This window comes from Mycteria americana, chromosome 24, assembly GCF_035582795.1.
Source record: "Mycteria americana isolate JAX WOST 10 ecotype Jacksonville Zoo and Gardens chromosome 24, USCA_MyAme_1.0, whole genome shotgun sequence".
Classification (NCBI taxonomy): Eukaryota; Metazoa; Chordata; class Aves; order Ciconiiformes; family Ciconiidae; genus Mycteria; species Mycteria americana.
This window is the reverse complement of record NC_134388.1, coordinates 5544289-5562654: the sequence shown is the minus strand read 5'-3', so window position 1 is coordinate 5562654 and position 18366 is coordinate 5544289. Positions and strand designations below refer to the sequence as shown.

The following is an 18366-nucleotide window of genomic DNA, read 5'->3' as shown; positions in this document are numbered from 1 at the left end:
AGTTGTGCTGTTTTAAATTGCCCTAGAGCTTTATGTGATCTTGAGCACAGAATAAATCAGTAGTATTGTTCTAAAAGTTTTAAAGCAGTTTGTCCATTTTGTTTATGTTTTCCCTCTGTGCCCCCAAATACAATATTTAAACTTGATTTAAACTGGAATGATGCCTGTAGCTGTAGTTCACCTTTCTAGTAAGACCCACTGACCCCACTGCGTAAAGGGCCACATCGGCCAAGTAAACTTTAGTGTGCTTGAAGGAAATGACGGTGAGATTAAGCATGGCATTCGGTCTGCTCTGACTTCCTAGAAACAGCATTTCACCAGTGTGTTTCCGCTGCTTCGTTTTTCCAAAATAGTTTCTGCAGTTTTTCACACAACCTTGTCTTCTCGTATCTTTTTTCTTCCGAGGTCTCAAATCTGGCCTGCCGTACGGATGGCAGTTCTGTGGCACTACGCATGACGTGATGCAGTTGGGTCTAACCACATCCCATTTTGTCCATTGTTGCCCTCCTGGTCACCAGATGCTGACTTTTAAGTGCAGCTGCTTATATGAAATACTTAGAAATCTTTTCAGTAGGCTTTAAAGAAATTATATCTGTTGCTGCTTGGAATGCTCAATAGCTGAAAATTTCACGGGGTATCGGACTGCGGTACATGAGCGTTGGTGTCGCCTTTCTCTGGTCACCTCCATCTTCGTAGTGTAATACTTGGCATGAGTGCTTTCTGTGGAGCCTCAAAAGTCCCTTCGTGCACCAGCAGTCCTTTTGTGAAATCCTATATTTCCTGTCCCATGTGTGAAATACCAGCAAGGTAAAGGAACTTAAGCTTGGTGAGATGACAAACCCATAGCTGAGAATAGAGTATCTTGCTCACATACTTCTGTTGTCCTAGAGATGGATTATCTTTAGATCAAGGGTGCTGTATTTCAAAGAAGAGGAGGGTTGCTTGTGTTGTAGCGTGTACCCGTTGGAATTGAAAGGGCAGGAGTCTGAACGCGTGTTTCAAACCTCCCCGTTTTTGGGAGGCGTTCGACATCCCCACTGGGGCTTTGGGGAGAGGCGGGTCAGGCTGATGCTGCTTGAGGACAGGAGGAAAAGCAGGACAGATGACGAATGATTGCTGTTCTGCTGCAGTCGCTTGGAGGAGATGAGATCTATGTGACTCCAAAGCCAGTGGTTCTGTGTTTCCACGTGTGTCACAGCAAGGCTTTTGGAGGTGGAAATGGGGGCGAAAGGCACACCTTTGTGCCTTTTGGGTATCTTACCTTCTACAACCTAGTTTGGTGGGAAAAACTGCATCTAGAGTAACTGCCTGCAGTGAGGCGCTCTGAACTGCAGAGGTCTCTGTTAAGCCACCTTAAGCCTGTGGAGTAGTTTAAATTTGAAAGCTGTTGTTATGCTGTGGCCTTTTAATATTAAATAACGTATAGACATTTTAATGAAATACTGTCACGCTACCATTGCTTTAATTGCAGCTACAGCTAACAGCGCGGTCCAGCCAGCACAGTGGAGCGAGGCACTCTGGGGGATGCTACTCCTTGCAGGTCTCCTGGAGCACTTGGAAGAGTCAGCTTAGGCTTTGCGAGGAGGAGGATGGCTTTTTTTGCTGCTCTTAGCACTGAGCCTAGCTCTGCAGAGCAGTCCCCATCCAGAGATGCCCACAAAAAGCGAGGTTTCTGCCGCCTCGCCATCCCAGCGGTGGGTGTCGGCAGATGGCAGCACCCTGCCCTGCGCCGGTGTTATTTCTGGCCGGGAGATTCCTCGGTCCCCTGGATTCAACACCACAGTCTAGACTTACTGACAGACAGGATTCTTCTCCTGTTAGGTAAGCAAGATGTAGACGCCCATTATGCAAATTCCCAGCCATAGTGTCCCTCTGTAACATTTTTCAAATTGTCTAAATAAGGTGCTGTTTCATACAAAAATTTGTAGCAAGACTTTTGGGTAGCTTTCAGCTGCCTTGCCCTCTAGGCATGATTTTTTTTTCTTGAAGATAGCTAATCAGTGCAGACAGAGTGCTTTTTGCCATTAGCAGCTGTCCAGAGGTGGAACAGTAGGAAGAGGCAGGCTGCATAAAGAACTAATGTTTTTTCAAATAAGAAACTTAACGTCCAGTAGCTCTTGTCCTTGTCACTGCAGGGCTGTTCATACAGGCGCATCTGCATGGATTCTATTAAATATAACATTGCTACACAGACTTAACAGGCATTTCTTCTGGTTTCTGAGCACTGTAAGTGTACATCCCCGGGAAGAGAAGGGTTAGAGGGTACAGCGACGCAGTGCCTTTCCCCATCGGGCTGTCAAATCTGGACAGAGGTGTTGCTCTCTTCAGTGGCTTGTGTGACTCATGCCCTTCGTGTCCTAGGCTGAAGGAGGTGGGAATTGATTGTCCAAAGTGGCTGGAAATGTCTGTGGCATTTTTACTCTTTCTTTTTTTTTTTTTTTAACAGAGAAATTAAATGAGCCTTTCAGGCCCGATGACTACTGACTTATTCTTGCAGCTGTAGACCAGAGAGGCTCTTGGCATGTACTTGTTATATGAGCACTAATTTCTGAGCACTTAGTATTTCTTCAAATGTTTTATAATGTGGTTCTGTAACTAATATCAGTCCTTCTGCCCCCAGTCTGAAGTTGCTTTAGACTTTTCAAACTTCAGAGCACACAGTTTGACACAAATAGCTGGGAAGCGATGGCTGGAGGCTTAATAAGATGCTCGTTGGGTCAGTATCTGGCAGCCAACCAACAAGGCAGATTTTCAAATTGCTGTTAGTACTGCATGGTGATCACATCTCTTCTCAAGAAAACATTGGAAGGCTTCCTAATCTTGAATTCACTGCGCAGGCACGTGATTTTCTGGGAATTAGCTTGAATGCACTGCAGAATGGTTCATAAATACCTACATGGCCTAATATTAGATAATGGAAAAACAAGTACAGCAGGGGTTTTGTCAGTTTTCTTCATGGTGGCCCTTCAGCCGGCCCTGGTGGCCTGTCTATTTATACCCACAGCTGCCAGCTTTGATGATGCTTCTATTCCTTACCTACCTAAGAAAGGAAAAAAGTCCAATTTTTTAAATTGCAACGTTTTATTGAGTATTACTTGCTTTGGGGCATAGTTAATTCTTTAAAGAATGTTTTTAGCTGTTTTCAGGGGACATGATAACACACTATACCCTGTGGTGTCTGCAAAGCTGTGGTGTTTGGATGTTCAAGCTGATGTTGACAGTCAGGAGTAAGGTTTTGTCCTGTGCTGCCCGCGCGGTGCTGGGTGGGACTCTCCCTTCCTGTCATGCGGGCTTCCCATCCCTTCCTGCGTGGGAAGGCTGTCCTTCAGCCTCCTGCGCTAAGCCCCGAAATGTGCTCTGCACGTTAACGGCTTATTGCAGCCCCCAATTACTGTCGAAGACTTCGCGATACGATCTTTCATCTGCAGCTTCCCAATACATCGGTGCTTTTGGTAACTTGCACGAGTTAAAACGTCTGCCTGCTTCCAGCAGTGTTGTAGAAACCATCTCCAGCTTGCCTTCTCATTTTGAAAGTGTATTTTAACATTTCTGCTTTAAGATCGGCGATAATGAAAGGGGGTGAGCGTTGCTGAGTCAGTTCTTACTGGCTCTGGTTTTTGTCCTTCCTGCCCTCCCACACGCTCCACCTGCACACGGAGCTAACCTTCAGCAGCGACAGCCCCCGTGGGCTTTCCTCCAAACCGCTAGCAGTAAACAGAGCCTGGTTTCCTATTCTCCTGCTCCTTGGCCTGAGATAACAATCTAGGGGTTTTTTTTGGAGGAGCCGCGGCTGAGGAGCGTCGGAGATCTGGGACGGAAAAAGGGGGTCCCTGAAGTGTGGGCAAGCTGCTACTCTGTCTTGCCTTTGCCAAACTGGCAACCAGCCAGGATAACGAAACCAGCCTTTCCTTTGAAACACCTAAGCTCTGGGTAAACATGAATATATCCTTATGGTCGTTTCCAGCTGCAGAGCCGAGGTTTCATTGTTTGACGGTATTGTATGCAAGGCGGAGGTGCTCGATGTTGTGGTCTGCTGGCCCCGGAGATGACCGAGTTAGTCATACATGACTGAGCAAACCTGGCATTTGTTTTGGTGTGCGAGACGCTGACAGACATGCAAGACATTACCCATCACTGTTTAGTGAGATGGTATGGTGGCATCTATGGTGCAGGTCATCTAAATATCAGATTTGGTTTTGTTTTTTAGAAAACCATGGTATCACACGCAGTCAGCGAGCCTCAGAGCTGGCCTGTGCTGAACCAGGTTTGTCTGGCTTGTAATAAATTCTTTGCAGTTTAGAGCTGCCTAAGCACTTTTCTATTGATGTGCAAAAATGCTTACTGTGATTTTTAAGCTAAACCTTTTCTTTTCTGGTGAGATAGGAAGCCCTAGTTGTGGGCTAACTGGAAGAACAGTTCCGTATTGTGTGAACTTGGAGGCAAGTTGGGGAAACGATCTGTCCTGCTGTGAAATTTGGTCTGTTTGAAATGCAAATCGCTGAGAGGGTGCAGGAGATTTAGGTGAATAATCCAACTGTCAATTGTTTCTATAATTGATTTCTAACTTTCTAGTGTGAAAGCCCTCAATCTCTTATCTGAATCTCATTGCATTTGTGCTTTCAAGTTGGGGAACAGGTTGCATAGGCAGATTGTCATTAAACAGGTTTGCTTGTTCTTTATCTAGTTTTTCTAAGTATAGATATATGTAAAAGTGCCTAAGCAGCACTAACTTTACATATTTCCAGCTGGTTTCCCATCCCAGCGCAGGGTGCACATACAGCTGCTCTCTTGCTGCTGTCTGGACGGGCTTGCATTCCTCAGCCCTGAGGCCGGCATTCCTCTGCTCCTCTGCACCAGCTCATTTGTTTAGTATTTGTTTAAATTTTGAATCCCAGAACTGTCTCCAGATCACTTAAGCTACCAGACACCTTTGTTAGTTGTACGTACAGCCCCCGCCCGCTGGCACTTCAAATCTTGTTCGTACTTATTAAAATAAAATGCATATTGGCAACTTTCAGTTGCTTGTTGCTGTAGTTCACTGGAATTAATCTGGAATCCCCAAATGCCATTTGATTGAGTAAAAGCAGTTGCAGTTTGCTTATTAGGCACTCAGCTATTTCAGTTAAAAATCTGAAAGGAAAGTTGCTTGCCTTTTTTTTTTTTAAGTCTTGATGGCAGCTTGGACTGGAGAAATCTCCTCTGTTTTGGGTTTCTCCTTCTCCGCTCTCTGTACACAGGAGCTCGTACATGAGCTGTTCTTTCCGTAAAATTCAGCTTTTCTGCCGGTCCAGCCCAGAGAGACTCACAGTGTTATTGTCACATGCTCCCAGCTGTACAAGGCCATGGGGAAAATGTGTGTGCAAAAGTGGCTAGTAAGAGCCAAATTAGTCAGCAATTAGTTTGGGTGCCATGCTTCTAAACCTGAAGTGCATCTCTGCTTTCTACCTATTGCTCTCCTCAGCTTGATTTATTATTGGTAACTGATGGAAATGGATGATCCACATCCCCCAGGTCAGACCAACCTTTGTCGGAGGGGAAAAAAACCCCAACAACCCCAAAACATGGTCAGTACATCCTATTCCTCGATGTCTTTGATGTAATCCTGAACTTGGTGCCTCCAGTGTGGGCTGGAATTGAACTAGGATAGCAGTGTTGGAATTATTTATCTTTTTAAAAACTAGACATAAGTAGGTTTTTATTAATCTGGACTTTCTGGGTAACCATGAGGACATGGCCAGGACTCTGCCAGCTGCAGTAAATCATTGATCTGGAAGAAAGAGGCACCCCCAGTACAAACAAATGAAGAACCTGAACTTTCCTTGGATGCTTCCCATTTGAATATTACCGTAGCCTGATGATGAAATGCAATCGATTCTCAGCATTTGGAAGCGTACCAGCAGGTCTCTGACCGTTAATAGGCAAAGGTTGGACAAAGCCTGATTTAACCGTATTACATCATCCGTACTAGGAGCTTAAACCTGAATCTCCTGGGACTCGTCTTTTCTGTGCTTCTTCCGTTCTTGACTTCAGTAGCTCTGAACTGAAGGGATGCTTTATTTCCACAGCAGATCTCAAATCTGTTTTGGTGTTTCTGCAGATAGTCCCTAGCCTGGGGATGGCTTTGGTTCTATGCAGAATACCTGCTAAGAATAACTTCATAGAGCATCTGCAATGGAATACAAAAAAACCTCAGTAACACGAGGATAGGCGGCATCGTCCAAGAAATTTCCTTATAAAGTATTGCTACGGCTGCAAAGCCCTGCCAACAGGAGTGGCCCGCGCTGCCAGTAATTTCTCTCCTTTTCCTTTCCCTGTTGCAGTAAAGACCGTGCTTCTGCCAAAGTCACACCCACTGCGCAGCGATCGATGCAAAGTGTGGAGATTGCTGGAGAGCTGCAATATACGGATTTTTGCACCTGACTTTGAAACTGGAGATGAGGAGAGGGTAGTTCTGCAGAACAGTTGTGAATTTTAATCCTATTGCAGCCAGTCCCTGAAACAAAAGGATATGATTCCTTAGTGTGCTGAACAACACTTGCTGCCCCTTCTCATTGGTCTTAGTGTTGGGGGGGGGGGCATGAGTCACGTAAACTGCTTTTACAAGTCTTTGCCTCTGCAAACCAGTCCTGCTCTTCTTAATTTTTCCTTCACTTTTCAAGGAAAGTGGCTAAAAACAAATGAACTGCTAGTTTTTGTGGGGCAGCAGCTAAAGATCCAAGCTCTTCTTCAAGCTCTATAAGAAACCTTTTTCTTTTTTCTGAACTATTGCACTTGAACTAATCAGCACAAAATGTTTGCTAGGATGAAAGCCTTCATCCTAGCATACTCTTAATGCTGCTGTGATGGAGCTGGTGGGGTTAGCTTTGGGGACACAAGCTTTGGGAAGCTCAGATCTGTCGAGAATGACCAAAGTTTGTCATGCTTTGGCACAAGGAATAACGGGAAGTATTTTGGGGCTGTCCCTAAGAAGCCTGGTTCCTTTTAAAAACAAAGCAGATTAGCTCCGAAGGCAGAAATTCAGTTTTTGGGCTTGTGCCCTCCAGGGTTCGATTGTTTGCAGCTGAAGGAGCTTGGTTGGAGGGGAGATGGCTCTGACGCAGGGCTGGGGGCTTTTATGTCATGGCTGCGTGTTGGAGCAGCCGTAGAGTGAAAGTTGTTCATCTTTTGTAGTAAAACCTTGTGTTCAGCAAAAATGGTTACTCAGTCTGCAAACACGTTATGCAGGCGTTTGAGATAAGCTGTAATTCAAACCTTTAGGTTGTCTGGAGCAGGTCTTTTTGTTAGTTAGCTCCCTACTAACGAGGAATGTATCTTACAAAATATTTGGTGGGTTTTATAATGGTTTGAAATTATCTCAGTGCTTTTTGCAGTGTCACATGAGATTTTGCAACAGGTGATCTGCAGAAGAATAATAGTTAACTTCTGCATTGTGCAAAGGATTTCTTTCGGTTAGCTGCTGGTAGTTGTGCAAGCACATTTACAGCTTTATCAGCATTGACAAGAATCCTGTCTCCTCTGTGACAAATGCTGTTTTCTGTCTGTCTCTAAGTGCTTTGTTAAAATTTACAGCGGCCTCGCAGGAAAAGGTCAGGTGTTTTCCCAAGGTCATGAAGGAAAGCTGTGGCAGAGCTGGTGTAGGAGCCTGGCCTGCAGTCTTCAGGTCTGTGGTTTCTCCTCCAGGCTCTCCTTCCTCATTGCTCACCGTGTAGCTCTGAAACAGAGGGTGAGAGTGACTTACTCAGAGGACCCACTTATTTTTTAACTATAGTGTGTGCCTCTGCAGAACTAGACATGACTAACTGTTCTCTCAGGCAGCCATGAAAGCAACCTTTGCTCAGAAAGTGTGCTGGGGAATGCTGTAATCTCAGAAGAAGGCTGGACAAAATCAGGCTGCCCTGCTACCTTCCTGGGGTTGCTGCTCTCGGAGTCGAGCTGACAGGTGAATTTGTTCCCTGTCTCTAGTGCTTGTATTTAAAAAAAAAACAAAACCAAAACCACTTCCAAACGCAACAGCCCCTGCTCAAAGTTGGATTGCCTTTGAAACAGGACAGGACTTACAGTTCTCCACTTCTAATTTGAGCTCAGTGAGATGCTCAAAGCATTTTCTTCGACGCTCATCCAGCACCACTTAATGACACCTGATTCTTCAGAAGGTCCCTCTCATGTCCCTGCCTGACAGCTGAGTTATCGTGTTTTTCCCCACAGTCTGTAATTTGTCGGTAATGACCATTCTTTGATGTCCCTTCTCTTCACCTCTTCTACACACGAACTTACAAACCACCTTTCCTTCCCTCCTGCTTGCTCGAAATGCTTTTCTAAGAATTTAATTTCTGCAGCATGTGCAAAAGTCCTCTGCATTTTTAATCAGACACAATCAGCAGCGTGCAAATAGTCAAGGGAAAATTTGAGATTGCGGCAGTCTCTGTGTATGACTTTTTTAGTATAATTGAGATAATCCCTGTTTAATATATCAAAAAAAGAGCTGGGGCAAAGTCCTGATTCTCCCTCTCCAGTGGCCTTGTTCAGGTTTGTCTCCTAAGAGGCACCTTAAGATGCTGTGATTTTGTAACCTGTTTTTTCCAGTTTTCTCCTTTCCTTGTACCTCTTGTCACCTTCATTGTTAAGTTTATATCAGACTAAAATTTGGTGATATGAACACACCTTCTGTCAATTTTCCATGAACTGCAGCCTGATTGTGAGTTTTCCTCTGTATACAGAGGAGAAGAGACTACGAGACGCTAACACTGAACACCTTTTGCCAGAAAAATTCAGAGTAAGGGTTTGTTTAGCTGGATGTTTAGTAAGGGCAAATCAGCAGAGTAGATTTGCTTTATAGACCAGTACCAAACTACTATTCGGTATCTTCTCTCACAATCACGAGTCACCCCTAACATTCTTTTGCAGCAAACTTATCTGCACTGTAGGTCTCCTCTGAATGCATTCCCAGCTTCTCTGCTCCTGGCTGCCCTCCAGCCATGTCACGCTGCATTGCTTTACAGAGATGAGCCTGTTTGTGTACCTGTCTCCTTCGCTGCTCTGGGGTCATCTTGACGCAATACCATCCCTCCACTTGCACAGAAAGTTTGTGCCTAGGGAGCTGGGGGCCTTTATAGGGCCATGAATTTTTGGGTACCCCGAAGGGATGCATGAAGCCCTTCGAGTGGGACGGTCGCAGACCTCTGGGAGACCAGAGAGCTGGGGAGAGAGTGCACCCTGGGAGCGCAGAGTATGTTATACCTGTTAATAGCACCCACTTTTCTCGTTGTCTCAAAGCTGGCGTGTCAGTCCAAGGATATCTTGCTATTTGGCTGAATCGTGGAAAAAGGAGAGGGGAGAACTGATGCAGGGGTTCAGGTTCAGTGTCCAAGACAACAACTATCTACCCTCATCTCCCATGGTTAGCTTGAATGAGTGCAGGGCTGTGAGAGTGTGATCAGCACCAAAAATCCGCTCTATTACAGCTGGAAGTGATGTGAAATACTTGAGATGGATATAACTGAGATGCTGCAATTGCAGTGGAGGAGTAGCTGCATGCATCGCATGGGGATACGCACAGAGTATTTATTTTTGCTGACGGAATCTCTTGTCTTCCCCTTGCTCTCAGATCTGATGCCTCCTTTGGTCGGTCTGGCTTGGTATGGATGTTGCTATTCGTTCTTCAAATGAGTTGACACCTCTTTGTTTTCACTAGCTTTGGGGAAATGACCTCTGCTTTCCCACAGTCAGGTGCTGGATTTCACAGCTGCCTTCACCAGAACAGGTTTCTAGCCGGTTGCCATTTGAGCATCGCATCTGGGAAATGCATTACTGGGTAAGAATGGCTTGAAATAGGGTTCACAGGCCCAACAAGTTCAGTTTAAGGAGCCCAGATGGCTTTGGAGAGCTTGGACCTTGGGCAAAAAGGGCAGTCATGGTCCCTCAGGGACCTCGAAAGGCAGCAGGACCAGGAGGTGAGCTGAGAGCTTGAGATGAGTTGGAGTAAACTGCCATAGCTGGAGAATGGGAACGGCTGCTCCGTTGTTTTTGTGCCAAAACAACGCTCGGAGTCTCCCCAAGAGAAATAAAATGGCTTAGGTCCAGTATTTACTATTGGATGGGGAAGAGCAGTGATGTGCTTACAGGCTGTTCACACGGCTGGGGCTGTGTGAATCATCTTGCACAGTTACCCAGCTCGGTAGGTCATCTGTCTGCCTTGCTTGGCTCTCCTCGACATCTCCTCCCTTGCCATTCCCACGATGGGAGGGGAGGGGGAGAAGATGAGGTGAACCCGGTGAGTTTCCTGTGGTTGGGTGACTCAATTAGTACTCAGTTGTGTTACTAATGCTTCTCGTGTGTCACTAGCTGATCTGGCCTCAGCACACTAAAAGCTGCTGGTGGGTAGTGCCTGGTTGGCACGTGGTGGCAGCCATCCCTGCTACGGCTCTGCCACCTGGAGCCTCTGATAACGCTCTGCTTCAAGGACCGAATCCTGCTCGTCTTTAGGATGCCCGTGAATACACCGTAACAGTTTATATGAAAACTGTTCCAGAAAGCAGTTCCCTTGGCTGTCAGTTTTTCTTAAAGCTGAATTTATCCTGTTTGAGGCCTCAGCCCGCTGCTCCTGGTTTTGATGGAGCCCAGTGGTAATAGTGGGTTTCCTTCCAGGTATGCAGTGACCCTCCACCCTAGTTTGAACACCCTGGTTCTTTCAGCAGCTTTTGCCTGGAGGCTGTGCCCACATCCTTTTCCAGAATTCAAAAGTATGAAACTAGCACTTCAGAAAACACGGCTACGTTTCTGCCATTGCATTTCTCTTGTAATATCCAACTGCTTTATTTTTCCTCCCTCTAACAAATAGCAGAACTAATGAGGGTTGTAGGTCATGTGCAGCTAATGGTCTCTGGTAATCCTCACCCCTTTCTTCCTGTTGCTATCAGGGCTTGCTCCAGTCTTGGATGTTCAGGGGCTGTAATAATTTGGCTCCTTCACACCACTGCTCCTTCTTAATATTAGACTGAAATTAATAGACATATAGATGCCATTGTTCTGAGCATGCTTTGCCTTAATGCTTCACCTGACAATTAAAATGGTCAGAGAGAGTAGCAAAGCATAAGATTGAGTTAGAATAACAATATTCCTTAGAAATAGCTGAAAACATTATGCCTGCTGTAGAATTTTAGTGATGAATATATTAGTTTATGCCTGCAGTGTGCCATCTCCTCTGGCTGAAATCCCAAGTGAAACTCGTATCACTGAGCATCTCTGGCTTACAGAGACTTCACAGAAAAGCCTATTGAATTTCTTTATAGTCGTTAGCTTACAAACGTATGTCACAAAGTTCTGTTTGGGGAAGGATTGTCACCCTCCAGATGCTGGCATCTTGCTCCTGTTTTCTGCAGCAATTTCCTCTGTCCCCCAGCGTAACCTCGATGCCTTTGCTCTGCCTCTTGTCCTGCCAGTGACGCCACCGCCGTTTTCTGCGCTGGCAGCTTTTTTGCATTCTGCAGGGCTGGCAGGTCGGCGTGGCGGGGAAGCCCTGGGCATCTGAAGACACGCAAGTCTGTTCCCAGCAGTGGTTACTCTGGGAAGCGCAAGCATGAAAGGATTAATGGCATACAGAAATGCTATTTACGTGGTTCCAAGCAGAGCAAAAAAAAATACTCAGAACTGCAACCGTTGCTGAAGCTCGGTTCAGCGCCAGGGCCGTCTGTATTGGCGGCTGGCTCTGCTCGACTTCGTACCAGCGGCTAAATAAACAGGCAGTTGAGTTTGATGGAGTTCCAGAAAGGGCCTGAGAAATAGCTTTTTACTGTGGTTGTGTATTGCTCTTGCTGCCCTGACGTGGAGCCTTAAGCTCGCGCTATGCAGATCTGCGGTCCAAACAGGTACACGGCACAGGCTACGTGCTCTAATCCTGCTCAAACTTTGTGAAGGGGAGTGTGAGTGAGCAGCTTAATTCAACAAATTGATACTTGAGTTTTGCCTTCAAACATTTTTCATATTCAGGCTGTTTATGTGGATGATTTCAGGTGGAAAGCTTATGAGTTAGTTGCATTTTAGGCAGCTTTTTCCTCTTCTGGAGCTGATAAAAGTATGTTCTTAGGTATGAAGAGCTCTCAAAGTAGCTTTTCAGAAACCAGCTTATGTGTTCTCTTAAAATTGTCATGATGTCTGCAGGTCACTTCTCAAGAAACAGGAATATAATGATTTAAAGAGCCCGTGCAAACTACTCTGTGTTCTGTTTAGTCTACAAGGTGCTACATCTGCAAGTTGCATTTTAGGTTTGCAGGCTTTGTCCTGTGCCTCGTTGCATGCTTTAGGATCGGTTGAAATGAGACACGGTACAATATTCTGCTGCTGCCCATGGGAACGAGAGGTGCGGGAGCAGCTTTGCTGCGTTCCCGCGAGCTGTCCCGCTCGCACAAATCTTCTCCCTGTCAGTACAGCAAGGCGAGCGAGGGCTCGAGCGCGCTGTGCGAGCCGGCTGATCCTGCGGCAGGACCCACAGGGTGTATTTGGATGAACCTGTCGGGCTATTTACCTTCCCAGAGGAGAGAAGCAGTTGGAAAGTAGTTTAAGACGGGGCTTGTTGGGATAGATGGGAGGTGGCAAGCAGCATCTCAGTTGTTTGTTTCTTGTAATGAGTTTCCCACATTGTTAGCAAGGCCATAAATTAGACGGGGAGCTCTGTTTTCTCCATGGTCAAGAAATATCTGGTCTCTTAAAGAGACTTATTTTGTTGCCAAAACATACAAAAGCATTTGTGTGTTGCTATAAGTTCAGCAGGCCCGGGGCCCTTCATCTTTGCAAAAGAAGTTGTTGGGTTTAATGTGCTATTAAGATAAATTCATAATTACCTTGCCATTGAGAGCCTGCTTCTAATGTTTTTGCAGGATCGTAGCTCTGCATGTTTTTGCAAGCGTCTGATTTAAAGACTTGTTCTCTCTAACTGCAAATTGGTTGTGGGTTGTTTTTGTGTTCCTAAAGAGGTGACAGCTGGTGGTGGGATCTACAAATGTCCAGCAAAACTCGAATTCTCAAGACTCGAAGCCATTGTGCAAGAAAGGGTGTCCTATATAAGCAGGCACAGAAGTAATACCAAACTTGAGGTGAAGGAAAGTAACTGAAAGGCTCCCATGTGCTCGACCTAATCTTGAACCAAGGGTCCAGCTAGCCAAACAAGCCCAAAGCAGCTGATACATTTATCATAAATGTTCATTATTTGGAAAGGAAAATTAGGAGAACTGTGGGGTTACTTCTGGTGGTACGATGCTGTACAACCTGCTGTATGACTCAAGCGTGCTACATTCCTGGTTTTGTCTCTTCTAAGATGTGATGAAGACTTAACTCCAGTGCTTTTAATTAAGAGTTGTTTGCATTCATCAATACAGGGTGAAAATAGCCAGAGGGTAGACACAAGCTATCCTCCACATAGGAAGTGAGTCCAACAGATTGCATTTTGTCCCTACCAGACTGAAGTTGCAGCACAGTGAAGACTAATCACATGGCTGTGCTGATGGTGAGTTTATTCCGCTCAAGTTCATGGATGTGTTTAGTGTATCTCACCTTACTAGGACTGTAACAGACCTGGAGAGACGACAAACGTGTTCTTGGTGCAGACCTGCGATGTGCTAACCTTCGATGTTTATTTGAGGAAGCTGTCACTACACTGGATTCTATCATAAACTCACTTGCCATTGAAAAAAACTCTTTGATTTTTTTGCTCTACCTGCTGCTGTTGAATCTGCCTTATGGCTGATGCTGATTCCCAGGTAGTGCTGTATTTCCCCAAATAAAAGCCGTAGAGCCTTAGTCCAGTGATCCAGCACACACCGATGACCACAGGAGCTTCTCTTGTTAATGCAGGTGACCACGGGGCTGTTTGTCAGGCAGTAGCTGTTCAGTGGCAGTGTTAGGCTGTGCCCAGACAAAATAACAGACTGCATTTCTCTTGCTGATACAATGAGCCAAAGTCCAGGCGGTGTGCTTAGTCTCTTACAAATGCACCTTAGTTTAAATAGCCAGGTATTGTGCTTGTTCCTGATATTCAGTTAAGATGCCAAAACTAAACCCCTGGTTTCCAGGCATCTAGGAGAGCGCACAGTTCTGCAATGTCTTGCAAAAATCTCTTTTGCAAGAGCAGCGATGGTGAGCAATGGAAGGTAGCTCCAGGTACTTTGGGCAGGGCAGAAGAGGCTACCTCCAAGTATACCTGGCCTGTGCTTTGATTTGTTTGCACACACCGCAACCTGCCTAAGCATCTGTAATATCGCCTCTTGCCCACCTTGAGAAGAGCTCTTCCTTGTGCATACAGTTACATGCAGTTTTTGGGGCTGCTGTTTGTCAAGGTGAGATAATCCTGCTGCCTGCCCTGGTCCTGTCTGGCAGGCTGCAGGAAACGGCACCAAACCAGGGAATCAGATTCAGTTTCTGATCAAACATTTGGTGCTTCCTGAAACATGACAGCCTTTTCCAGAGCTACGCTGGTATAAATCTGTAAAGGAAGATGTTTTCATCCTCTTCTGTATGTTTAAGGCTTAAATCACCTAAAGACTAGTTTATGTCTATTTTATCCATCGTTCCCTTTCCACTATACCTAAATCTTAAAAATAATAACAATTAATCATGTTACGTCTAAAAGATAAGCTTTTAATACCTTTTACCAGGACAGTGCTGGTGATTCAGCAGTTGTTACGGAGCTTCATGTGGAGGCTGCACAGAACCCAAGGTTGCTGTCTGTGTAAAGGACGTCTGGACGCAGCACAGATGCTTCTGCCGGGTACCTGGATGTACCTGACATTCCCCTTTCGAACAGATGAGATTTTGTTCTCTTCAGATGGCAGCACTGTCTGCCTGACACGCCTAGCGATGCTTGTACCTGGCTGCTTGCTGTGGCCACCTCCGCTGATTGAGAAAATGCAAGTTGATTTCAAGTCCTTTACACTGTTAAATTAATATCAATAGGATAAATATTCTGTTTAGATACGGATGGAGAGAGAGCGTATGTCAAACTTGTGAGATTTGCTGGCAAGTTTTTGTTAATTAGAAAAGTGTTCCTTCAGAATTGATCTTTGCTCTTTTCTCCGGCCCCTTTCCTGCTCGGGGAGAACAGCAGCAGATCTCGTCTGCAGACAACCTGCTGTCTGCACTGCCCTGTCGTGATGCTTTGCTAGGGTCAGCACCGCCCCTGATCTCGGATGCAGGCAATGCAGCTGCAACACCCGACGTGAGCAGTAGCCGCTCCCGTTGCTTGCAGAGTCAGAGGCCGAGGAGATGCTGTAGTAGAGCAGACGGGGAGGGAAGGCGGTAGCTAGGAGTGCAGGTGGGTTAATGAAGATCGCTGCTTTTCTGTGGTGGTGTTGCCTCTAGAGCCTTTCAGCAGTTTCTCAGTGACCTTGGCCTTTTCGGCACTCTCAGACCTCTGGTACAGGTTAATATTCCAGATGAGTGTTGTCCAGCTGCTGGTGCACAGTGAGTGCTGTGCAACTGGTTTCCTGCGTTGGAAGGAACAGATGAGATACAGCAGTGATAAGGGAAGAGCCTCAAATCATTTTAAGTCCTGGAGCTTTAGAAATCGTAAAGACAGTAGCTATGGCCCAGCTGGACTGCCCGGTTTCTTGCACATTTTCCTTCCTCTCCTGCTGGCTGCTCTCCAGGATGAGCAGCTTTGCATAATGGATCTTTAGGCCGATGCAGCCTGAGCACTATAGAGGCTGTATGTATAGAGGCTAATCATTTTTGTTGGAAACTCCTCCATTCCTTCATTTAAGTTCATGGCTTCAAAACACACTACATGCAAATTAATCTGAATCTGGAAGATTTAAAAAAAAAAACCTCTTGTGAGCAGAGCAGCTCTTGATCCTTAATCTGTGGCTGATACAAATCCTTAATTTGTATACGTGGTGCTGTTCTAATTGTAGGATTCGGCAGAACCAGTTTGTGAGTGTTACAAAGAACAATTTGGCACAAGCAGAACAGGCTGATGCAGAAGGAGCAGCTTGTTGCACAGAGACCGGCGCTGTGTGCCGACGGAGGACTTCTGTTCTGCCTCTGGTCAGGACAGTCTGCACTGCGGCTGGCTGGCTCTGTGCTTTATCGAAGAGAGACAAGTTGTACACTTTGAACGGGTCACTGTGTTTTTTCTGTTGGTTTTTTTTTTGGTTGGGTTTTTTTTTTTTTTTTAGATAATAGGATAGCTCTCCAGATGTGCCTGAAAGGAGCATTAAGATCTGCCGAGAGCTGTGGTGAGATGGCGACAGTGCAGTCAGGGCCTGCCAAGGTTTACCAGCACTGAAGCTGACGGCTTTTTAATCATGCATAGTTTTATTTAGTGGGATTATTTACACGCACTGAAGTGCTTTGTTTTAGTTTAATTCCGTTATGGTAAACTGATTCCAAACCAGTGGTGAGAGCACCTAACAGTCGGTGTCGTTTTACTTAAGCTCGTTGGATCCCTTTTCCAAAGCAAAGCTGCTGGTCTCTGGGGTCGAGCTTCCAGCTGGCCAGGGCTTGAGCTCTCTGCTATGACTGGTCCATGTGAATATTAATTGCTTCACTTTTGCTGCTCTGGAAAATTATACATAGCAAAAATCCAGCCTATGTAATATTGCTGTGCAGAAATAAGTTACGTACCTCCTTCTTCCTCTTTGTGGTATTTGTTGGGACAGAACTACAGTGAGCACCCCTGGGACAGGCGCTGGTTGTTCCATGCTGAAGGTGCACCTTGGCTGCTGCCCTTTTATAAGGTGTGTGCTTCCGATCCTGCAGAAGTTGAGGAGTTAATCTGGACATCCAAAGATTGATGTTTATACAAAGTGTAAAGCCAGTGACATTTACCAGGCACTTACTGGCATAGTTGATTGGGAGTCAGTGGACGGGGATTTATTTTTTTAGCTGTCTTTGTTCTGCAGGGTTGCTAATATTCCCAAATGGAGTGTGCTTTTATCAGCAGCATCTGTGGTGCACAGTCTGACTCATGTGCTCTTTGAGTGAGGATGACAAATGGAGAGTGGAGACAAACAACTCCCCAGGATCAGCGTGCACCGAGAGGGGGAAGGAGCGAACGGTCATCTCAGACGGCGTTTCTAATAACGTCCTGATTACTGCCCTCATGTGGGGACGTTTGGCCTTTTGCTTCTGAAGAAATCTAATTTAGACTTCTTTGGAACAGAGGAGGGAAAACGAGCATCTCTGACAAACAGATTGGAAGGCTCTGCAGATTCTCAGTTCCCCTGAGCTCGAGGAGCGGCGTGCCCCCAACGCACCTCTCATGCCTTGGGTTTGATGCTCAAAACATCTTTGCACGCTTGCAGCACCCGGGGGCGGTTTGTTGTTGAAGACATCCTGCACATGCTTGTCTGACTCACAGCACTGAATTTTAATAGACTCCATTACAGCAGTGGCCTGCCATCCTGGTGCAGCTGTCCAGCAAAGGTACCGCATGTCCCCTGGCACCAAACTACACCCCTGGCACCAGGACAGGTGGAAACAGCCAGTGTTGACTGGTAAAGGAGCTCAGTCACACTCTTTCCTTTTGGCTAATAATAGTTAGGAAATGTTTACCGCACCGTACGCCGGATTTTAGCTTCATTTATTTATCGGGTGAAATTTCAGTCATGTACTTGTCCCGTATAGTGCTTGCATAGTTAACGGTGAAATGCAACTTAGCAAGTTAGCTCCGATAATCCTGTCAGACCTTGAAAGCTGTGTGTTTCCAGCTGTGGCCAGCTAAGGGTGCAAGGGCAGGGGAAAACAAAACAAAGCCCTTTCCCAGGGCCACCTTCTGAGCAAGCGCCTCGGTTGTCACAGCCTCCGCTTTCCCTGTGCCACCGACGGGTAGGAAGGCAGGTGGGATTTGCTCGTGGCTCCCGAGATCGTTTTTGAAGAGGATTGGGGGGCAGGTAGAGGAGTTTCCACGCAAAGTCGTATTCTGATGGGAAGCTGGGGGTACCTGTGTGGGTGGGGAGGTAGATGAGGCTGTCCTCCGAAATGCCTTTCTGGGAAAGTGAAATCCTAATTCTGGCATTTGTTGAAAGGGGATTGCCTACAGTCATCCTTTTTAGGAACAGACGGTGTGAAATTAAGCTGCCGAGTTTCACTTTGATGTTTCTTTTAATTTTCACTAGAACATACCTGTTTTCTCTTAATTCCCCTCATGAAAAGTACTTTTTTTTAATTCTTTAAAAGAGACCACTAACTGAAATTGAAATACTGTCTTCAAGAAATTGTACAACTTTGATCACTAAACTTAAAAGCTAGGAAGGAGATGGGATTAGTGCTATGACTTCTGTAGATAAATATTTGTGAGCATTTGTGACTTGGGCAGAAATTAAAGGGGGAATAAACATCTGCCCTTTGATCAGCTCTCCAGCTCATTAACCTGTTGAA

General features: G+C 45.8%; 2 protein-coding genes across 8 annotated transcripts in view; both read left to right on the top strand.

Moving 5' to 3' along the window:
- SGTA (small glutamine rich tetratricopeptide repeat co-chaperone alpha) overlaps nt 1–17040 on the top strand; it is a 71430-nt gene extending 54390 nt beyond the window's left edge. Inside the window, exon 13 of the transcript XR_012778746.1 lies at nt 17027–17040. The gene's annotated coding sequence lies outside the window, so the exon portion shown is untranslated. The remainder of the gene's footprint in view (nt 1–17026) is intronic.
- Nucleotides 1–18366, top strand: part of GNG7 (G protein subunit gamma 7) — an 81130-nt gene that overhangs the window by 26188 nt on the left and 36576 nt on the right. The window contains exon 1 of one of the 7 annotated variants that reach the window (XM_075524414.1): nt 13476–13498. The exons of 5 other annotated variants lie outside the window; for them this stretch is intronic. The gene's annotated coding sequence lies outside the window, so the exon portion shown is untranslated. Of the gene's footprint in view, nt 1–13475; nt 13499–15162; nt 15302–18366 lie in introns of those variants that run through there. One more of the 7 variants, XM_075524410.1, reaches the window with a different exon arrangement.